Raw genomic sequence first — 21,210 nt, forward strand, 5'->3', positions numbered from 1 at the left:
ATGGCTTAGCAAAGCCTGCTGAAACCATCGAACACTTTGAATTACGGTTTGGTGTTACAAATATGTTATATTATTTGCGTAATTTGATTATGTTACAAACAATTTGCTCTACAAAATTTCGATTTTAATAAAGTTATTTGTGCATATCGATTTTTCTTTTTGTTCAATCATCGCGTCTAAACTTAAACTCGACTTTTTTACTGTCGTTCATACATTATAGAGCAAACGTCGTAGATGATATACGGTATAACTTTGTTATTCATACCACAGAAACACATTCTTAACATACAATCTTTGCGATATATAATGTTAAAATGCCTCTCACACTAACACGTGTTCTTAAAACTGTGGACGTTTATTGTTTATTACCACAGATCAGCCAAACAATATACAGCAAAATTAGTTTTGAAACATATTTTAAAAATAAATAAACCAATGCAACGGAGTATGGAAGGACATAATGAAATATTTGTTATAGACGAACGGACTGTCCTTTTATCTTTTAACCCCAAAAATCAAAAGGGTTCTTCCTTGGACCGAAAGGAAATTGTGAACCAAGTTTCAAAATGGTGGATTGCTGAAGTAAAACGATCTTAGGTTTTCATCCATATCAACAATTTTAAACTTCATACAATGATTCGCGATTTATAGAATTATAAGAGCTGTCTCATTTTATAAGATATGACTTATACGCATTGAAACTCTTTTTAGCTTTTCATATGAAGGTAAACTTCATGAAAGTACAACGATGAGGTACAGAAAAGTAAATACGAGAAGAAAACTATTTTATGATAATATCCATAGATAATATGATGTGATACTTACATTCCTAAAATTAACAGTATTTCAGCCACCATTTAAAATCAAATATGTTTATTAAGTTTATCTTATCTGTTATATGTTTAAGTATACGTACTTTAATCCTTCTAGAATTATGATGATATTTGTTTTTCAGTATTTGAGTATTATTTTTTTAGTAATTTTACTGTTCTTTGATAAATTTGGTTTGAAATATTTGATTTTTAAATTTGTTGTTGTCCACATAAATCCAAGCTAAAACAGAAAGACTGTGTGTACCACGTGTTTACTGTCAATACAGATAATTATCGTTAATTTAATATATTTTTTATACTTTAACGGCTAAGAAGCATAGGTTTAAGAGCGATAGATTCAATGAAGCAGTAAATATTCATTGTTACATTGTATTCATGTATTTATGAGTGTTATTAAGTAGAAATTCATTAATGGATTAACTTTGTTTTATAATTTGCTCTACCTAGGGTTGTTTACCCAATTTTCAACTTTAATTTTTAAAAGCAGTAGAATAATTTTAGTTTCATTTATTTATTTTTATATAGTTTATTTCTTGAGTTTTAATATTATATAATTGTTTAATTTTGTGTTATACTTCATAGAATGACAAATTTTAACAAGCTATTTATTTGAATTTTCTGGAGAGTCCTGAGTTTTCTGTTTTATAGCTTATTTATAAAACAGAAAACTCAGGGTGTCACTGTACCCTCAATCGTAAAATACTTTTTTTCCTTTGCTAATGTTTTAATATTAATAGTCCTCGTGATAAGTAGGGAAGCATGTGCGATTCCTTTGACGTTACAATTCTCTGTTTCGACTACATATGTAGATACCGTATATACGTACGTAGTATATATACAGAGTGAGCAGTTAAGATCTTGCGATGTTAAAAATGCTTCATACTTGTATCATTGGGGATGTTTAAAATAATTCTTAAAATTCACTTTTAACATTTAAGTATTTTGAAAAGCAAAGAGAAAGACCTCTAAACAGAAATTCAGTACCTTATGAGACCCCAGAAATAACCAATGACAACATGCTATAGAGTTACGAGGTTGAAATGGTGTGGATCCCCACCCCAAGGGCTTGATAAAGCGTTCCATCTATAAATGCCCTGTTTGAAAAAGAAAAGTGCAATGAAGTTTGTATACAGGCGATCACTATATATTTGTGGGATTTTGGCAGAAATCGACTGGTATAGTATTATTTTAGCTTAATGTATTTTGGAACCAGCTATGCAACTCAGTGTTTGGTTAGTAAAGCTTCAGATGGTACGAATATTTGCTTTAAATGAAGCGAAACATTTTATGGAGAAACATATTGATTTGAGAATCTTTATCTTTGATTTCCATATAATTTAAGTTTTTATTACTATCTGAAATAGATAACCGTTATTTCTTGTTTAAACGCAATTTTTAAACCACGTAATATGTGATGCGTGTGTATGCCCATATTAAATATTTGTGTGTGACTTGCAAATTTACTACAATAGTGATTTAAATAATAAACACAATATTAGCCTTTCTAATTTCCTCTATAATAATTTCTTAGAAATGGATACATTTTGATTTTGTCCGTAACAACTTGGAACATATTATTTATTGGTAATTTTATTGCGTATTACGTCAGTCTTGTAAAATTTAGAGAAATTTGATTACTCAGACTTCTATATTCAGATAAATTAAGCAGTCTTAAAGCCTGTCATTACTTTACCATTAGACAAACTAACCATCAGAATTATTTATCATTCATTTTTTTCATTTGTATTATTTTTCATTATTTATTTCTTCTTTTTTTTCGTTCGATAACGGATAAGTCGACAATATGAGGTAAATATTATTCGTTTCATGACACTTTTCAATACCCTTTGTGTGAAGTGCGCTTTAAACATAGCATTCGCAGAAAGTCGGTGCATTGAATATTGAATGCTATCCATTCATTCGTATGACCCTTTCAAGGACATTTTGTCCAATATTTTTAACCTGATTACAATACAAAAGGAATAGAGTGCCTATGCATAGCTCGTACGTGGGGTTAGTTGAATGGTTCATTCATAGATAGCTCAGCACGTACATCTAACTGCTTTACTATGATATGAAAACAAAACCTTAACAAATGTCTAATAAATATTTTGTATCACAATATTTAATATAAGGTGTAAACATACGAATAAATGTTTGTCTACCAAAATTAAATACATATTCCGAGTATGCAACAAAATATACAAAAATTCTAAATAAGATTGCTTTGAGTGAAATACTAACATATATAAAAATGATGTTCGCTACATATATCGTATTATAATTTCAACAAGTAGGTTCTCTCAAAAATATCTCTCTATTTGTATCAAGTATTTATGGGGTTCCCACTGAAATGCAAATCAGGCTCATACACAGGCAGGAGCCTCACGTTCTCTTCAGCAGTGTTCTGGTGGAGCTGCACTGTGACTATACTACAAGCAGGGTTACTGAGTGTTAGGCTTTATATTATTTTTATTTAAAGTTTTCTACTTTCTTCAAATAACAAAATCACTCAGTTTTCTATGACCTTATTAACTATCACTACGATTTTGACGGAGGTTATCACATTTTTCAATAGTGCCAAAAAGTATCCAAAGTTCCTTGAAGTGTTCGACGACTTAGAAAGATTTGACCACAGTCTATAGTTTTTTAAACAAGATTCCCTGACGGGCCGGATCCCGGCGGCCTCTCTCACACGCTATACATCTCACTTCAAACGTCTACCACATAAACAAATATACACCTATATTACAATATAAGCGAACAGACTAAATATTTATTATAAAAGACAAGAGAATATTTATTGTAAACTGAAAGTCGTTAAATTCACCATTCTAGCTGAACCTCGATTAAGCACAAGCTAAAGTAAGTAACAAAGTAGTATAATTTCATGAAGAACGTGTTTGAAGGTTCCGTACGTAGTGCAAAGCAACTCACCGATACTCCCTAACAGCTGTTACAGTTGTTCCATATTCCAGACTGTTAGATACATGCAATGGCACACCCAGAAATCTTCTATGGGAGGGTGTCTGGAACACCGGGGAGTCGGGAGCATAGAAACCCCCGTTATCAGCAGAACATTTTGAAATATTAGGTTCTAGAATCGTTATTTGTTAGTAATTCTGAAGGAATAAAACCAGGTCGAAGCATATAATTTATACAGTCAAACCACTCTACCACCAATCACCAGGAATTGTATACAGGGATCATTAAAATCTGTAACAAATACAGATTATATCACGTGTATTTAACTAAAGCGAAATTTAATTATAGCATTTGCAAAATATTGAACAAAATAGTTAAGTTTAAATCACAAATCAAAACCAAAGTTAAATCTTGATATCTACTCTGGGATAAGAATTATACATAACCTAGTTTGAGAATTGACAACAAAATACCTAATGCTATAAAAACTGGAGTTACATTAAAATTTAATTCGTTTATTTCTGTTTTTCTACATATAAAACTGTTCACTAAAAATAACTTCAGTTTTTATATCAGTAAAAACGAAAATATACCGGTTCTGGTGCTTTTCAACCAAACTGCAAATTTGAACATTCATAATTCGGAAGCTTCTGATCACATTAAGACCAGATGTTCATACAAGATAGGTATGAGTTTACTGTAATTGAATATATAATTTTATAATTTATAATAGTATAAAAATAAAATTTTTATTAAATTACCATCTTGTCAGTTATTATTGATGGGTGGTTCGCAATAACCACTTTGTGTTTTAATCATTCAGTTATATGTGTAGTGCCGTATATCTTGCAATTAAAAAACTATATAAAATTTAAATTTAAATATTTTATTACGACTAATTTCAAACTTCCGACATAATTTTTATTTTTAGCAGAAAAAAGATTGTTAGGCAATCCATTATTTTGAAATTTTTGGCTCCTGGAGATATGTTACATAGCATATTTTAGGGACGAAACCACCCACGTAAGAATGAACGGCAATCATTCCGCATGAATTGCGTAAAATGACCCCATTAATCCTAGGATTGGAGACGATAAGCTTGGCTTGTCTTCAGAGTACTCACAGCAGAGGAGGGCAAAAAAGGATCGCAATGATGTTTCAAGCAAGAAGGAGTTAGTTGCCCTGTTTTGAAAAGAGGGGAGGAGAAGTTTATAAACGTTGGAAGAAAACTGTCTATTTTTGGACAATATCGTTAAAATTTAAGTCAGCAGAGACAGTTAAGTTAAATATCTAATTAAATGTTTCAATTAAATTTAAATTAAAAAATCAAGGTTAAAGGTTCAACTTAAATCATCCATTGCTTCCATTTCTTTATTTTAAATATGACTTCCATCGTATAGACGATGTCTAGTTGAATTAGGTTTCCACCAAACCTTTCAGTGTATACAGGGTATTTAAAAATCTAGGGATAATTTTGGGATATGGTTCAATACGTTAAAATAAACAACAACAACAAACTCCTTTAAAACTAAGGTCTTATTCAACCTACTTATTCATTAAAGTATAAGTTACAGTTGCACGAGAATATTTAACACACATATATTCCGTTATTTATCAATCATTCATAACATATTAAAATTCTTGCCTTTTAGAAGCTATTTTGTATGTATACATAAATGCATTCCCTAATCGACGGTTTTATGAAATTATGCTTTAAAATGATGCATAAAATGCTGCCATTTAACACATTTATATTTTTAAACACCCTGAATTCATCAACGTACATAAAATACTTTATGTAGTTGTTGGTTTCGTTAAAATTTTACAGTGTTTTATTTAATTTTGCTAGTATTCTGTATATGATATGAGGTTGAGTGATAGAGAGGGCTTCATAGCCCTAACTCCGCCTCTTTAATAAAACATCTAGTGCTATTATAGCACTAGATGTTTTCTGAAATAAAAGAAACTATAACGAAACTTTTTAATTTTAATATAAAAAACTAAGAAAACCAATAATACAAATGTTCTGGACTTTTATATATATACTTAATCTTATGCCTTAAGTTTTTTCGATCCATAAAGACTCCATAGAAAAAATAAAATTCTCAAAAAGTATTTTATTTTTTTAAACACGTGCAAATGTCGAAAATCCTGCTACTCTTTTAAATCATCCATCCTCAATAACAATCTTCAAACCAAGAGTTTTCCATTAGTTCCCAAAAAAGCGGTTTAGGCCCGTTTTTTTTTAGGAATCGAACTACTTTTGTAGATAACAATTCTGACAATATTAAATTAGAGAATTTTTATATCGTTTGTTAATATTAGCAATTATTATGTAATACAGTGCTAGTAAAATGTTCAGTAGTAAAGGTTAGTTACTGAGAAAAATTAAATAATTTAATACTTTACGTTACTGTAATTTGTGCAAATTATTCATCAAAATGAAATCGTGTAAAAACATTTTTACTAAACGAGGTAAATATTGCGCTTTTCATAATAGCGACATACTCTTCATATTGAAATACTCTAATAGAATAATGAAATTGAATATTGATCGATACCCATTCGTTTGAACATTTCAAGGATGTTTGCCAATTACTTTAACATGGTTCCAATGTACAAGAATGAGTGTGTGCCTAAGCGCTAACTTTTGTGCATATGGCGTGCTTAACCCTAGAACTCCGTAAGTCGTAATTTACGACTCATTTTTCCCGTCGTGAGTACGGACTTATGTATATCAAAACTTAGGTTCATATTAAATACTCTTCTTATGGATCACTCATATAGAGTAATGACATTGAATTTTATCATTACCCATTCGTTTGAACCTTTCAAGGATGTTTGCCAATTACTTGACTCCAATGAAGAAGAACATGAGTGGACCTAAGCGCTAACTTGTGTTTATAGTATGCTTAACTAGTTTGAGCAAGTAGCTAAAAGCTTGATTAATAAAGAACCTTTGAATATGTAACTGGTAACTAAAGTTCAACGAATGTATCACAGTTACTTTGTACAAAAATATTTAATACAAGATTTAAACATCCAAATATTTAATAGTATACATAAATTACTAATATACTACCTTTATGCAAACGAAAGATATAGAACTTTCAGTAGAAAGATGTTTGTTCTCTCAGAATTATCACTCAAATTTTATCAAGTATTTATGGGGTTCCCAGTGAAATACACGTCAGGATCAGCCACAGGCAGGAGACTCACGTTCTCTTCAGCAGTGTTCTGGAGAGGCTTCACTATGACTATACTACAAACAGGGTTACTGAGTGTTAGCCTTAGTATGGATGTAATACAAGCTTTTGTACTTAATTCAAATACCAAGACCACTCAATTTGCAAAGGAAATACTCCATATCTCTACAATTTTGACGGAAGTAGTCATGTTCTACACTTGTGCTAGGAAGTACTCAAAGTTTCTCGACGTCTGCAACACTCTGGGTAGACTTGGGAGATTTGACCGCAGTCTGCAACTGGCGCCACCTGATAGTTGGATGATAATTAAGGTCACTGCACTCATTGCTATTTTAACAGTTACTCCTTTCATATCTGAAGGAACTTACCTATACACGGTTTTGCACTTGGCAAAAGATGAAGATATAATTAGCCAACCAATCATAGCCTTTATTTGTTTTATGGGCTGCGAATTACAGACACATTTGTGTGTTGATTCAATTTCAAGAAGTAACTCAGTGTATTGCGAAGAGATTCAGACTCATCAACGCTAAGATCAAACAAGAAATAATCGTCCAAAGTTGTTGTCAACCAATGGACGTCCAATGGACCAATGGACGTCTTGTCAACACCAGAATATCCCATATATAATTCATGGCCAAGAAAAAGGCTCCAGTAATAGGATCAAGTTCTATATGAGCGCTTACCAAATGCTACGAGACGCTGTAGACCAAGCGAATGCTTTCTACTGTGACATTCTAATGAGTGCAATCTTCTATAAATTTGTACACGTCACTATAGCCCTCTACATTCTTTTCTTGTATCTCATTTATGGAAATCCAATAGCCCTTGTTAAATCAGGAATTTGGATATTCTGTCACATTTCTTTCCTGCTGCTGGTCGTCTCCTCGAGCTCTGACGTCACTCAAGCGGCGGACGAGACAGCACAAATAATCTGCAAGCTGATCAACAGAGACTTAGAACCGACACTGCAGACACGACTTGAGTCGTTCTTGATGCAGCTGGATGTTCAAACCGTGGAATTTTCTACAAGAGGATATTTCCAGATCAACAGGCAATTGTTAACTACAATAGCAGCATCAGTGACCACCAGTCTAGTAATCCTACTTCAATTTAACGCCCGATTCTAGAGTGAATATTAAGTAACTGGCGGTTTGAAGCTTCTCAATATAATTTGTAGTATAACATTTTTATAGGAAAACAAAATTGCTTAATGTAGTAGCAAATGTCTGCCCAAATATGTGAACCTGCTCAAAACAAAGAATTTGACCATGAGACCAGTAAATTTATATTTCATGTGGATAGGCTATAATATAAATTTGAATTTGTCTTGTAGCATTTTGTAGCCGGGCCAACAACAATAATACACTTTTTATTTATTTTTGTAAATATGTACGTATTTTATATATTACAAAGATAAAGTACAAAAATGAATAACTTTTACTGAATAAGGATGAATAACACTAATTGAACAAACTAAGAAAAATATTAATGCATATTAAGTTTACATTTTTGGGTCTAGAATAAACATGGTCACCAGTGCACAGGGTCTTTAAATTACGGTTCACAATAAACACGTGATGGGTTCTCAGTAGTGCTTTATTATTGTTTTATAATACACTCTATTAACAATAATGTACCAATTATAATAAGTAAGTTTTATTAATGTTTTCATGTAAGTAAATCAATATGTTATATTTTTAAAATGTTTAACTGTTTATTGCTTGTATGCAGTTAAAATAACGTTTTTTATATAATTAACATTAGTGTATAATGCATAAACTACAATAATTAGTAATTGTTTTATTGAAATATTTTGAGATGGTACAAATTCTCCGGGTAAAATATACATCCTTAACTTACATTTTACTGAAACGATATCCAGTCAGACATTGCACTTATTAAAATAAATTATGCAATTAACGTAATAAATAGGCTGAAACTATTATGTGGTTATACAACTGGTAAATACAAATTTTATAATATTAAATAATTTATTAATTCAATCTGCTGAAAAATCTTATATCCTCGATAAGACAAATTTCAAGGGCTACGAAAAAAATTCGTCTTCTTGAGATATTCATTAAAAAAATGTTCAGTTTATCGAGGTTTAATACTGGCGTTATTCGTCTTTCGTGCGTAAAATATTCATCCTATAGATCTCAAATTCGCCTTGTAGAGATTAATCAGTCTTAGCCCAAATCACAAAAATCCGTCTTATGGAGGTTATTATCTAATTAATATGTTGTATAGAGGTGTTTTAGCATAGAATGTTACGAAAGTTTCAAGGGTATTTGAAAACATTCGTTTTATCAAGGAATTGTTTTCATTGAGGTTTTTATTAACGAGGTTCAACGGTACTATATTCGTGTCCATCTTCTGCGATAAAACTCATAACATAATCTTTTTGCTTTTTCCTTAATTTAAAGTTTTACATGGCAAAAATTTTAGAAAATTAGTTAGAATGTTATTATATATATAAAAGAGTTTAGTCTAATACATATTCAGAGCAGAAACCGTATAATTATATATTAATATCCATATGAAAATAATGAATAATATTTATAATATTAGGTGCTTACCTAGTGGTTATGAATATACATCGCTAACAATTGATAAGACTCACAACTTATACAAGTTTTAATAAATCATTTAAGCATTTAAATCTCCTGGGGCAGATGGGGTTTTTCCAGCCCTTCTTCAAGAAGGGCTGGAGACATCTTATTAAATACTCTCATCATTCTGTTTAGAAGTAGTTACGCCTTAGGATACATACCAAAAACTGGAGCACAGCACTGGTGGTGTTCGTGCGGAAAAAATACAGGGATCCTACTCTACCCATCTCGTACAGACCTATAAGCTTCGTGGTGAAAACTATGAAAAAAATAAGAAACAGACACATAAGGGACGCAATATTACTAGACCAACCACTTAGTCCCACTCAACATGCTTGTATAGAAGGTAAATCAACTACCACCGTTCTCCACAGTTTAGTGGAAGCGGTAGAGAACACCTTCGACGAAAAAGAAGCCCTAGTCAGCGTCTTTATGGACATTGAAGGAGCTTTCGACCGAGTAGCATATCAATCCATGGAGACTGCTATGGAACGTTTTGGAGTTCCCCCAGATGTAATATAGTAGCCCTCCTAAAAAGCAGACAAGTAAAACCAAAGAACGGAGACGAATCTGCCGCAATCACGGCCCAGAAAAGCTGCCCCCATGACGGAGTTCTGTCTCGTCTCCTGTGGTTGATGGTGGTGGATGATCTTCTTAGCAAAGTAGAGAAGAGGGGAACAAGGCTACTAGATTATGCGGACGACCTAGTGCTTATGGTCAAAGGATAAAACAAAGGCACGCTGGAACGCCTAATTCAAAAAGAACTAAACCTCATAAGCAACTGGTGTCATGGAGAAGGTCCACGGATCAACCCATCTAAAACAAATATGACAAACTTTACCAGGAAGAGAAAGTTCCAGCTTACACAACCTGTTCTGGAGGGAATCAGCGTAAACCAAACAAAAGAAGTGAAATACCTGGTATTAATCCTGGATGTGAAGCTTACTTGGAACTCCCACACTGAAAACAGAACATCCAAAGCGACAATGGCTCTTGGGGCCTGTAAGAGACTTTTTGGATTTAAATGGGGACTGAAACCCAGAATGATATATTGAATTTACGAAACAATAATAAAACCAATGGTCACACATGCTGCCTTAGTGTGGCAGTAGAATAACACAACAGCTGCTTAAAGGCTACAGAGTACTCAAAGGCTAGCTTGCTCAAGCATCACGGGAGCGATGAGCTCCTGCCCAACACTAGCAATTGAAGCGGTCCTGGGATACATTTCTCTGGGGCAGGAGGTGATGAAAACAGCCAGTCTAAGTGCAATGAAGCTTCTAAGAACAAATGTAATAAATGCTACCTCCTTAGAAGCCCACATGAAGATATTGCAAGTATTTCCTGAGGCTGAAATGCTAACCAAAGTATCAGACGCAATGGTTAAGAAATACTCATTTGATAATACCCATATACGGTCTCTATCGAAAGTAGGGGTAAATGGATTAAAACGGAGGCCTACCCTACAAAATGAATCCTGAAGTTCTACACAGATGGTTCATGCCTTGACTCTAGGGCAGGATACGGAATATACGGACCAGGAGTCGACATGGCAGTACCCCTAGGAAGACATGCCACGGGTTTTCAGGCGTAGGTCATGGCAACAGACTCATGTTCCAGAAGACTCATACAAATGAGGAGAAAAGGATTAAAATACTTAATATTTTCTGATAGTCAGGCTGCACTAAAGGCACTTCGTTTGATTCGAAATCAGTCTGGGAACTTAAGAATGCTCTAGCTGAGCTGGCAACCAATAAGAGAGTAAACTTGGTTGGGTACCGGGTCATGAAGGCATTCATGGAATTGTAAAAGCAGTCATCCTCGCCAAAAAGGGAGCGGAATCCATAATGGTGGGGTCTGAGCCAGGTTGCGGCATAGCCTTCTCCAACAGTAAAGCTCTGGTCAAAGATTGGGAAAAGAGGATAAGAAACATTAATTGGAGTAGAGCCTCAGGATTAAGACTCTCCAAAATGTTTATCTCTCCTTACGTTAAAGGGTGGACAGCTCTCTTGGATCATAATAAGGAGGATACAAGACTAATATTATGAATGTTGACAGGGCATGGCCCCCTAAGGAAACATCTTATGATGGTAGGCCGTAGCGAGTTTAACGAATTTAGACTCTGTGGAGAAGAGGAGGAATCAGCAGAGCATATTTGATTAGATTATCATGCCATCTTAGAGACTCAGAAAAGATTCCTGGGAGCATATCTCCTCAGCCCCAAGGAAATCAGAGAACAGGAGCCCTCCAATCTGGTTGGTTTTTTGAAAAAGCCTCGGACTTTAAAGGACACAAAATTAAAGTAAGGGAGGCGCAAAGGTCCTTTTAGGACTAAGCGCGGGGACAAACTGTCCTTTTCCTCAGGAAGGAAAAATAAGTCTAAATAAATAATTAAAATACATAACAAATATTAAGATTCTGCCACATTTTTGTACCATCAGTATAGAATTCAATAAGTTTATAAAATAAATTGATCGTATACATTTTAGATTCGCCCAATTATTAAAAATAATGCTGCATAATACTAATAATTCAATACTCATAGTACCTACTGTAATCACAATCAGTCACAAATATAAAGGTATACTCGTATAATCTGTTTACTGTAATATCAGGTAGTAAGTGTATTAAAAGTCATTACTTGTTTAGTTACAACGCCATTCATCACGCCTGTAGTTAAATGTGCATAAACTTTATTAACTAGTGATAACTTGTAAACTTGACTCATGTATGTCATGAATAAATAACACCATTTAATAATATTTAATCTCAATTATATAATTTGAACACATGTGTTAAACATAGTAAGGTTTGGTAATTGTTTGTCAGAAATATTTTATGCAGTCTTATAATGCGGCTCTTTGTAAGTGATTCTCAGCTTTCAATAAATATAATTATTTCACAGTAAAATTTTACTTTTACTGCATATATACAAAAAAACACATTATTCAATTAAGTATATTTTCTATAAAACACCATAACGCTTTGTTTTTACCTGCTTTACTTCAACGAATAATGAGTTATAAATATTGCAAACCATTGCAATGCTCTGTTTGAGCTTTTCAAAATTCCATATTTTAAAAGAATAGTTTTTGAAAGAATAAAACTCCAATCTAAGGTATATAGCAATGTGTGAAATGCTCATATGTGCAAAAACATTCTTTTTCATTTGTAGTATCTAAATTAATAATAACACTTGCATGTATAAACTTCTGAATTACTGCATATACAATCAAATAGTATAAGAAATTTTAGGTTTTAGTCAAAACAACTATTTATTATTGTCTTGGATATAAAATTTAGTACATAACAATCAACAGTAGTTTAGTAAGTGTTAGGTAACATTGTAATAACAGTGAAACCGAAAAAATTACAATACTGCGGTCATTTACGACACATACGCTTTTGGATGTCGTGTAAAGTTTTAGATGGTAGCAAAATGGGTGACACCAGAATTTTATTGGTCTCTAATCAACCACAACGACACTTTGTAGTACATTTCTATTAGTAATAAATTGTGCTATAACAAATTTATCTTAGCCCTTTATAGGGCAAGGATAGTTTTATGGGTTTTGCACAAAAGGTCAGTGGTTAGATAACTGACCACCCCAAATGTGCTCTGCGGGGGCAACACATTTTTTTCTTCGCACAGAGTTTCTGAAATAAAATCTTAATTCTATATATTACTCTGATGTAAAGTATGCAATCAAATAACTTTTATCATTACCATATCAGCTGATAAGTGGTGGTCAATAAACTAACCACCGAGCGTTCAGGTCAACTAATGTTCATTGATGGGCAGTGGTTAATATATTGACCACTTATTTAGGGTCAATAAAAATAAATCCAACAGTAATCTTGTAAAATTTCAATTTAATAGTAAAAATACAAAAGTTTTACAATGAAAATATTAAGATTATATTAGTAAAATTAGCTATACAAAGCAAGATAATCATAGGCTTATGTTAGCAAAAATATCAAAGTAAATCAACCCATAATATGTGGGTACAATGTTTTATTAGGATTATTACTAGTCATAAAAATAAAAATGCAAAACAATATAGGTATAATAATAACAATTAAAATAATACACTATGAAAATTGGATTATTTTCGATGGAATGGAGTAAAGCACTCTTTACATAGTGCGACTTTTCTTTTTTGGCGGGCAGTTGTAGAGCGTTTTACTTTGGTTTTAGTACTACACCTTGCACACCGTCTTATGGTACATTTGACCGGTAAATATTCTCCAACATCATTAATTTTTACATTTACAAGCCTAACCTGAGCTTTTTTCCCTTGTATGGTCATATTCTTTTCTTTTTTGGGGTGGTTAAAGCATGGTTCCATCAATTCTTCAGCTAAATGTTTCCTGAACATTAAATGAGATATTTTTTGTCATTTATGGTAGTGGCATTTTTTGGAACATAATTATACGTAATAAAAGAATTAACAAATGCAGTATCAAGTAAATAATAAAAAAATTTTCACCCTCCAACTCTTTGACTTTTGAGAAATTGAGTACGTGGAAATAAGTTAATCGAAACGGTCCACTCCTCCCATATATTTGTTATAGTCTGCTATAGACTTTGGACATTCAAAAGTAACCTTTTACCCAGTTTTATTTCTCCTCTGAACCTCTGCCTCTTCAGAAGTATAGCGAATACTGCAAACTACCATAACTGATGTTTTTCCCCTGTCCTTCCATTTTGAAATAGATAAGTCTCCACAACTAACATAATAAGAATCACCAATTTTCATGTTTTTATCTGATTTCATTAAAAACATGAAAATCACAAAAAAATCATGAACAGGCAAATATTTTCTATTTCTTTGAATTGTACCACAACCGAAAAGTCCTTTATTGAGAAGTGTTTTTATTAAAGGTATGGTTGTAAAAAATCTATTAAAAAAATACAATATCCTAATGTCTCAAAGGACTTACATAACGCTAACACAACACTAGAACCTAAGTGTCATCCTTTTCACGATGAAAAGGTACATTGTTTTTACCTTCAAGTACATCAAGGCAAACCAATTAGCCAGTGACAGCACAACATATTGCCCAAAATTTAAATCCTCGTTTGATTGGTTTCAATGGAAGATACTGTTTTAAGCTACTTATACCCTTGAATCCAATCATACTTTCGTCAACGCTGAGAAAACGGCTCGGAGAAAACCCCTCACTAAATGTATTTTTTAAGTGATCAATAAAAGGTCTTATTTTGAAAAGCTTGTCAAACCTGGCTGTCCTCTTTGGATTGCCTTTGTATTATAATTATTTATATGTAACTTAATATCTTCAAAAATCTTTTTAATGACATCACTTTAGATATAGCCTCCACATGAAACATAGGATCAGTGGACCAATATAGTCGTATGCTTGGTAAGGAATGGAAGCCTATGACTATTAAAATTCCAAAAAATGCTGAGTTTAACCTTATCAAGTTTTAAATCAACATTTTGTTGATTAGCATACAGATTTGATTGAAACAATATTGTATCCAAAAAATGTCCCATAAGAAATGCAAAAATACTTAATGGAGAAACAATATTTATAGGAACTTTAGGCCCTATTGGTTGATTAAATATAAATGAATCATATTTTTTACTATTTGATGGGGTCTTATCAGACATAAAACTTGATTGGTTCAAAGTAAAATCATCAGATTCAGACTCAGAAGATGAAATATACAAGTCCTTCTCTACTTGTTCAAATACATCTTCTTGTATGTATTGCTGTGGGGAGGGTACCGGTATATAAGTTGGTTAATCCTGGCTATCATCACTATCAAATACGTAGTCCATTCATGTTGGGACAGTTTTCGACCTTGATATGATGTTGATGGTAAAGGATTCCTGACGTGCGCATCTTTTTGACGAGAAGATGAGTTATTGGAAAACAAGTCAGTTGCTAAACTTACCGAAGCAAAATCCCTTGTATAACTACTGTGGCTTACTGACAGCTTACTATAATCAGCATCACTGTCTCCTCCGTCTTCTGAATCATTTGCCATGCTCTCTGTGACATCGAAGAGGAAGCGATCGATTTCGCTGCTTCGAAGGTTGTCATCAGTCATTCTGAAAAAAAACTAAATATAAATTAAAATGAATTATTATTGGTAATTTTTGCGTGATTGAGTAACAGACAGGCAGAATTAGAGTTATTATAATAATATACTGTAGATAGTTATATGTCTTGCATATCTCCATGACATATGTATATGCTTTACATTATAATAAAATACAATAGGAACAATAAACTAGCCTACACAACAACTTCCATAGGCACGTAAAATGTGTCACACAATATAAAATCGTGTGTAAGATTTTTTCTGGAAAGTTTCAGATTCCTTAACCGTTCTAGAATGAATTACCAATAGCTTTTGTGAATATTACAATATATAGGATCCCTCAAAATTGTATTTTAATATTTTTTTCAATTATTTGAAATCATGCTAATTTTTATGCAAGTGAATAATGAACTATTTTAACATTTCACTGTCGATAAACTACATGCATGACGTAAATTATTTATGATGCAATAGATAAACAAACTCTTATAAAATATGTAAATAATATAGTCTAATAATTAAAAAATAACTTACCTTTTGACAATTAGAAACTAAAGTTGATGACCAGATAGGAAATGTCACCTGACAATGTGCCTAGACGGGCAGTGATCACTCAACTAACCACTTTTCCCCCGATAGACGTCTGGAAGAGGCCAAGTGCATGCAAGAGCAGAAAAAAAATTCCCAGGCTTCCTATTGGCTGGAGTAATTGTTGTAGTGAATAAGGTTGAATTTCCCTCAATTTTAGCATGCTATTTTGAACCGTATGATAAGTGGTTAGTTTATTAACCACCGATCGTTACGGAAAAATCCATATATTTTAAGTGTTGCCCATACACAGTACTTTTGCGGTGGTTAGTTAACTAACCACTGAACTATAAAGGGCTAGATCTGTACTGATAAATATTGGTGTTTATCCAAAAAATGTGTTTGAATTTGTTAGGGTGATAGTCTATTTGACAAGAAAGCGTGATGAAATATAAAAAGGCATAATTAGTGGCCATTTCTTTGGTGCAAAACAGTGAGGTAATAAGTATGGGCACAGTCTCCCTTGTGTACCAAACCTCATAATGTTGATTGATATCTTCCGGTCTCAGTGTCGTATGTATAAGATTATTTCAAGAGGATTTACGATTATAAAATACTATCCCAAAGTAGGGGCTTAGATATTTTCTCATTAAAAATGTTAAGCTACAATATCTCACAATTGTGTTCTAGCTTAAAAAAGAATTACTGAGTACAATTTTAATGTGTGTCTTCCAAAGTTTCGGAGGGGGCTTCATCAGTTAAGTCACGTAATGTCAACTTTTGGAAAACTGATAAACGTAGAATATTTACGGGATAGTTGTTTCTATTGCAACTTTCTAGTTAATATATCGACCTCAATCAGCCAGCGCCAAAAACAGTCTATTGAGAGAGTGATGTGTATTTTGTCCTCTACAATTATCAGAGTAAATATGAACTCTATTATATCTTTAGGGGCTAAGACAAAATATTCATAAAGAAAACTGCACATTATATTCAGGCCCTTTCTAGTTAAACCTTCATAATACAAATACATATTAACAATGATCTTCTTTTACATCATGGGTACAAAATAAATTAGATAAAATATCTTCTGTATAGGAATAACTGGCAGGGAAATATGTTGGATGTGTTCAAAAACAATGACATGATGTTTTTTTATCAATAGTTTTAGGGTCAGTTTCATGTTCTTCTTTATATAATGGATACAAAATAAATTTGATAAAATATCTCCTGGACAGGAATAGCTGGCAAGGAAGTATTCTGCATATGCTCTAAAACAATGTCAAGGACAGGTTTTTCTTTATTAGTAGTTTTAGTGGCCTGTTCCAACGCCTACTGATGATGTTAAAATTGAGAATATGCATACCCTTATTTCTGGCCCATACTCCACCATGTAGCTGTTGACTAGACGAGTTTTATGGTCCACAGGGTGTAGTGGAGGTATGTCGTGCTTGTGGGGGAAAGTTGTCAGGGACAGGATCACTCCGTCCGAGCTCTTCTGGAAGAGGATGCGCTGCTCGAGTTCCCGGAAGATGCTCTGGGACTCTCTGGCTGCGATGCCATTTGTACCAGCTAGTATGATGCAGCCCCCAGTTTACAGAGACCAGTCACTATAGTTGTCGTCTTCAAGCATGACCGTCACCCTTCATTTACTACTGTAGCTGACAAAACACACACAAAAATAATCCACAAAAAAGAATAAAACTTTTTCTCCCAGAAGCCCAAGATACTCCAATCCTTGCCTTAGAAGCTACTTGCAGCAAGGAGATTATTATTCAATCGTTGCAACCAGACATCAACAGGATATGATGACATATCTTCCAAACTGGACAAGCTATGTGCAGAAGATCTCAGAGACCCCTTGGTTGACATTACCAACAAGACATTTGCCTCAAGAGTCTTCCTATTGGCACTAAAGGTAGGTAAAGTGTATCTTAAATACAAAAAAGGCCCTACAAATGAACCAGAAAATTATCGACCAATATCCTTACTACCAACATTCTCCAAAATTATCGAGAAACTAGTACTAAAAAGACTTTTCAATCATCTTAATCAACATAAAATTATAACCACAGACCAACATGGATTTCTATAAATCTACAACAACTGCTTTGATCAGCTTAATGGAGTTCCTTCTGGATCAGCTTGAGGAAGGCAAGACTGCCACTACTGTACTTCTCGATTACAGCAAAGCCTTTGACTGCCTTGATTACAACCACCTTCTAGAGAAATTAAAACCCTTGGAATATAAAATAACACTAATAAAAGGTTTTCTAGCTGTCTATCTAATAGAAATCAACTGGTTGAGATTCCACATAATAAAAATGAGAAAGTTGATATAACACGCTCCAAACTAAACCCAATCACTAAAGGATTGCCGCAGGGATCCATCTTGGGTCCTGTTCTCTTTATTCTCTTCACAAATGACCTACCTCATTTCATGCAGGAGTTTAGTAAATTGACCAACTATGCTGACGACACTGCATTATTGCTAAGTCAGACTGACCCAAAACAACATTACTAGAGATAGACAGCTTTATAGCACTAAGCACGGCAACGCAGTATTTTCATGGCAACGACTTGGTTGCTAACGAAAGTAAAAATCAACAACTAATATTTTGGAGAGACAGAAAGACCGTAGGGCGACTCTCTTATCTTGAAGAAGTTACCTCAACCAAATATCTTGGCATTATAATAGATGACAGTTTATCACGGATACCCCATATTAACTCCCTTTGCAGTATATTAAGTTCAGGAATTGTGATGCGTAGAATGATGACTATAAGCGACTTAACTACAGCCAAGATTGCATATCACGCTCTCTTTGAAACCCACCTGCGATATGGTAGAGTTGTTTGGGGTGGAACCGCTATGTTAAACATTCAACGTGTCTTAAATCTACAAAAAAGAGCCATCAGAATTCTGGGGTCATTACCACCTATACAAACCTCTAGAGGAGCTTTCCGTGACCTGAAGATTCTTACAGTCATCAACCTTTATATTCTGGAAACTGCTACCTATGTATACATTAATGCACCTGAAACTGCACGCAGCTAGGTACAATATCATCAATACAACACCAGAAATGCAAGAAACTTCTGCCTTCCAGTACACAGACTAACATCCACTGAGAAGAAACCGAGTTACACTGGAGCAAAAATATGAAACATACTGCCAGAGGAAATAGAGATAACCAGCCAACTTTATCAGCCAGGTTTTAGAAGACATCTATAAACCTGGCTGCAAGAACAACCGTTTTATTCCTTGAACGAATTTTACAATTCGAGACAACCATGTTTATAAATAAAAAAGATTAAATGTGGTATTTTACTTTAGTTCTATTACATTGCTTCACTGTATTACTATGTATTACATCATGTTGACGCCACTACTAGTCTTGAAGACTATGTAAATAAAGAGATTTTGACTTGACTTAATTACTATCGATCTCGTTCAAGGTGCCTGGGTCATGTTTGTAAACCGTTAACTTGCTATTGATTTTTTTGTTTAAATGGTTTATTTCCAAAATTCTGTGGCTTATTTGTATTTTTTTTTTTTTTTATTAGATTTGAATTTATTTTTGTCTTCTTGCATTACTGTCTTATTTTTGGTCTTCAGTGGCTGTTAAGAAGTAAAATTTGTGTCTTCAGAAAGCATGATATACCGGTTTGGTAATTTATTGAAGGTTTTAAATGCCCCGCACAGTCCAATGGCCAATGGTAAACTTGGTATCATTGGATTTTTAATTAAAATATTTTTTACAACATGTCCTTTTAAAGATATTTTTTCTGTAAGTAGGTTTAGTTTATAATGGTATATACCAAATTTCAACTTATCAGAACAAACCGGACTCAAAGTAAAAATTATTAATTAAAACCCCAAACTGGTGGCTATTCCGGGTGATTATTGAGTTTTTGAAAGATTTAATATGGTATTTTGGTTTGTATTTAGTCCAGGATAAAACTTGAAGTAAGAGTAAAAATATTGGTAGGGAGTTCTGGAAAACTCTGTATATTCTATTTAATTAATTAATTTGTTTGTTCGCTTACTTATTTATTCATACAAAATCATTATTAATTCCAGGATTATTAAACATGACTTTAAACAAAGAACTAATAAAAATGGAAAGCCGCAAAACCGTTATGGAAATTATAAATACAGGGAAAGTAATATTATGAAGAGTGGAGAAATAGTTTTGAGATGTCTAAGAAGACATGCGAATCGACAGTGGAGACAAAACTAGATAAAAGTATTTTCAATCTGGTCCTTACCCTTCTACTATATTAACCAAATCTCCAAGCACCCCATTAATGTCAAAGGTCGTCTGTGAATGCATGAATAAACGAACCAATAATCATCCCTTTATCCACTTACAAAGCCTGCTTAATAGAATAACAAAATCATTAATTTACAAATTCAAAGTAGACAGTCTCTATAAATTTTGCTAAAATTTTGCAGAAGCTAAAGGTCATTGGGGAGGATATTGAAAAGTTTTGGGCCAAAATAGAAATAACTTTGCCTATTAACTTCCAACCTTACTCTTGGAAAGTGCAATATCATGTTGAGTACTGCGCAGAGAGACCTATCCCCGAGTCACAAGCCTTTCAAGTAGATACAGCGGCTCCCGTTGAGTTAATAACCGGTGGACTAGATTGCAAGTTTGCATTTTGCAAACAACAGCTGGCGGCAAAAGACCAGCAGTATCACGAAATGCCGACACGTGCTCACATCTATGAAGTTTGTAGTCAGTGTTTTGCAGCTTTGGATTCGGTGCATTTCTTCCTTAGTAATGCTATTTCCAAAGGCAGAAAGACAGTAATACAACACTGATAAGCAAATGAATTCTCAAGTTGTAGTTTGCACCATCTGGTAGGATGGACCTGTACCTGTACAATCCTTGCAGTCTTCCCAAAGCCGGTTGAGTGACAAAGTTCGTATAATCATAGAAGTGAGATCACCATCAAGTATAACGTCCTGACTATTGACAGTATTAGTCACCTCTAGAAATCGACCTCCAAGTTCCACTTGCA

The sequence above is a fragment of the Homalodisca vitripennis genome, chromosome X (genome assembly GCF_021130785.1).
Source record: "Homalodisca vitripennis isolate AUS2020 chromosome X, UT_GWSS_2.1, whole genome shotgun sequence".
Lineage (NCBI taxonomy): Eukaryota > Metazoa > Arthropoda > Insecta > Hemiptera > Cicadellidae > Homalodisca > Homalodisca vitripennis.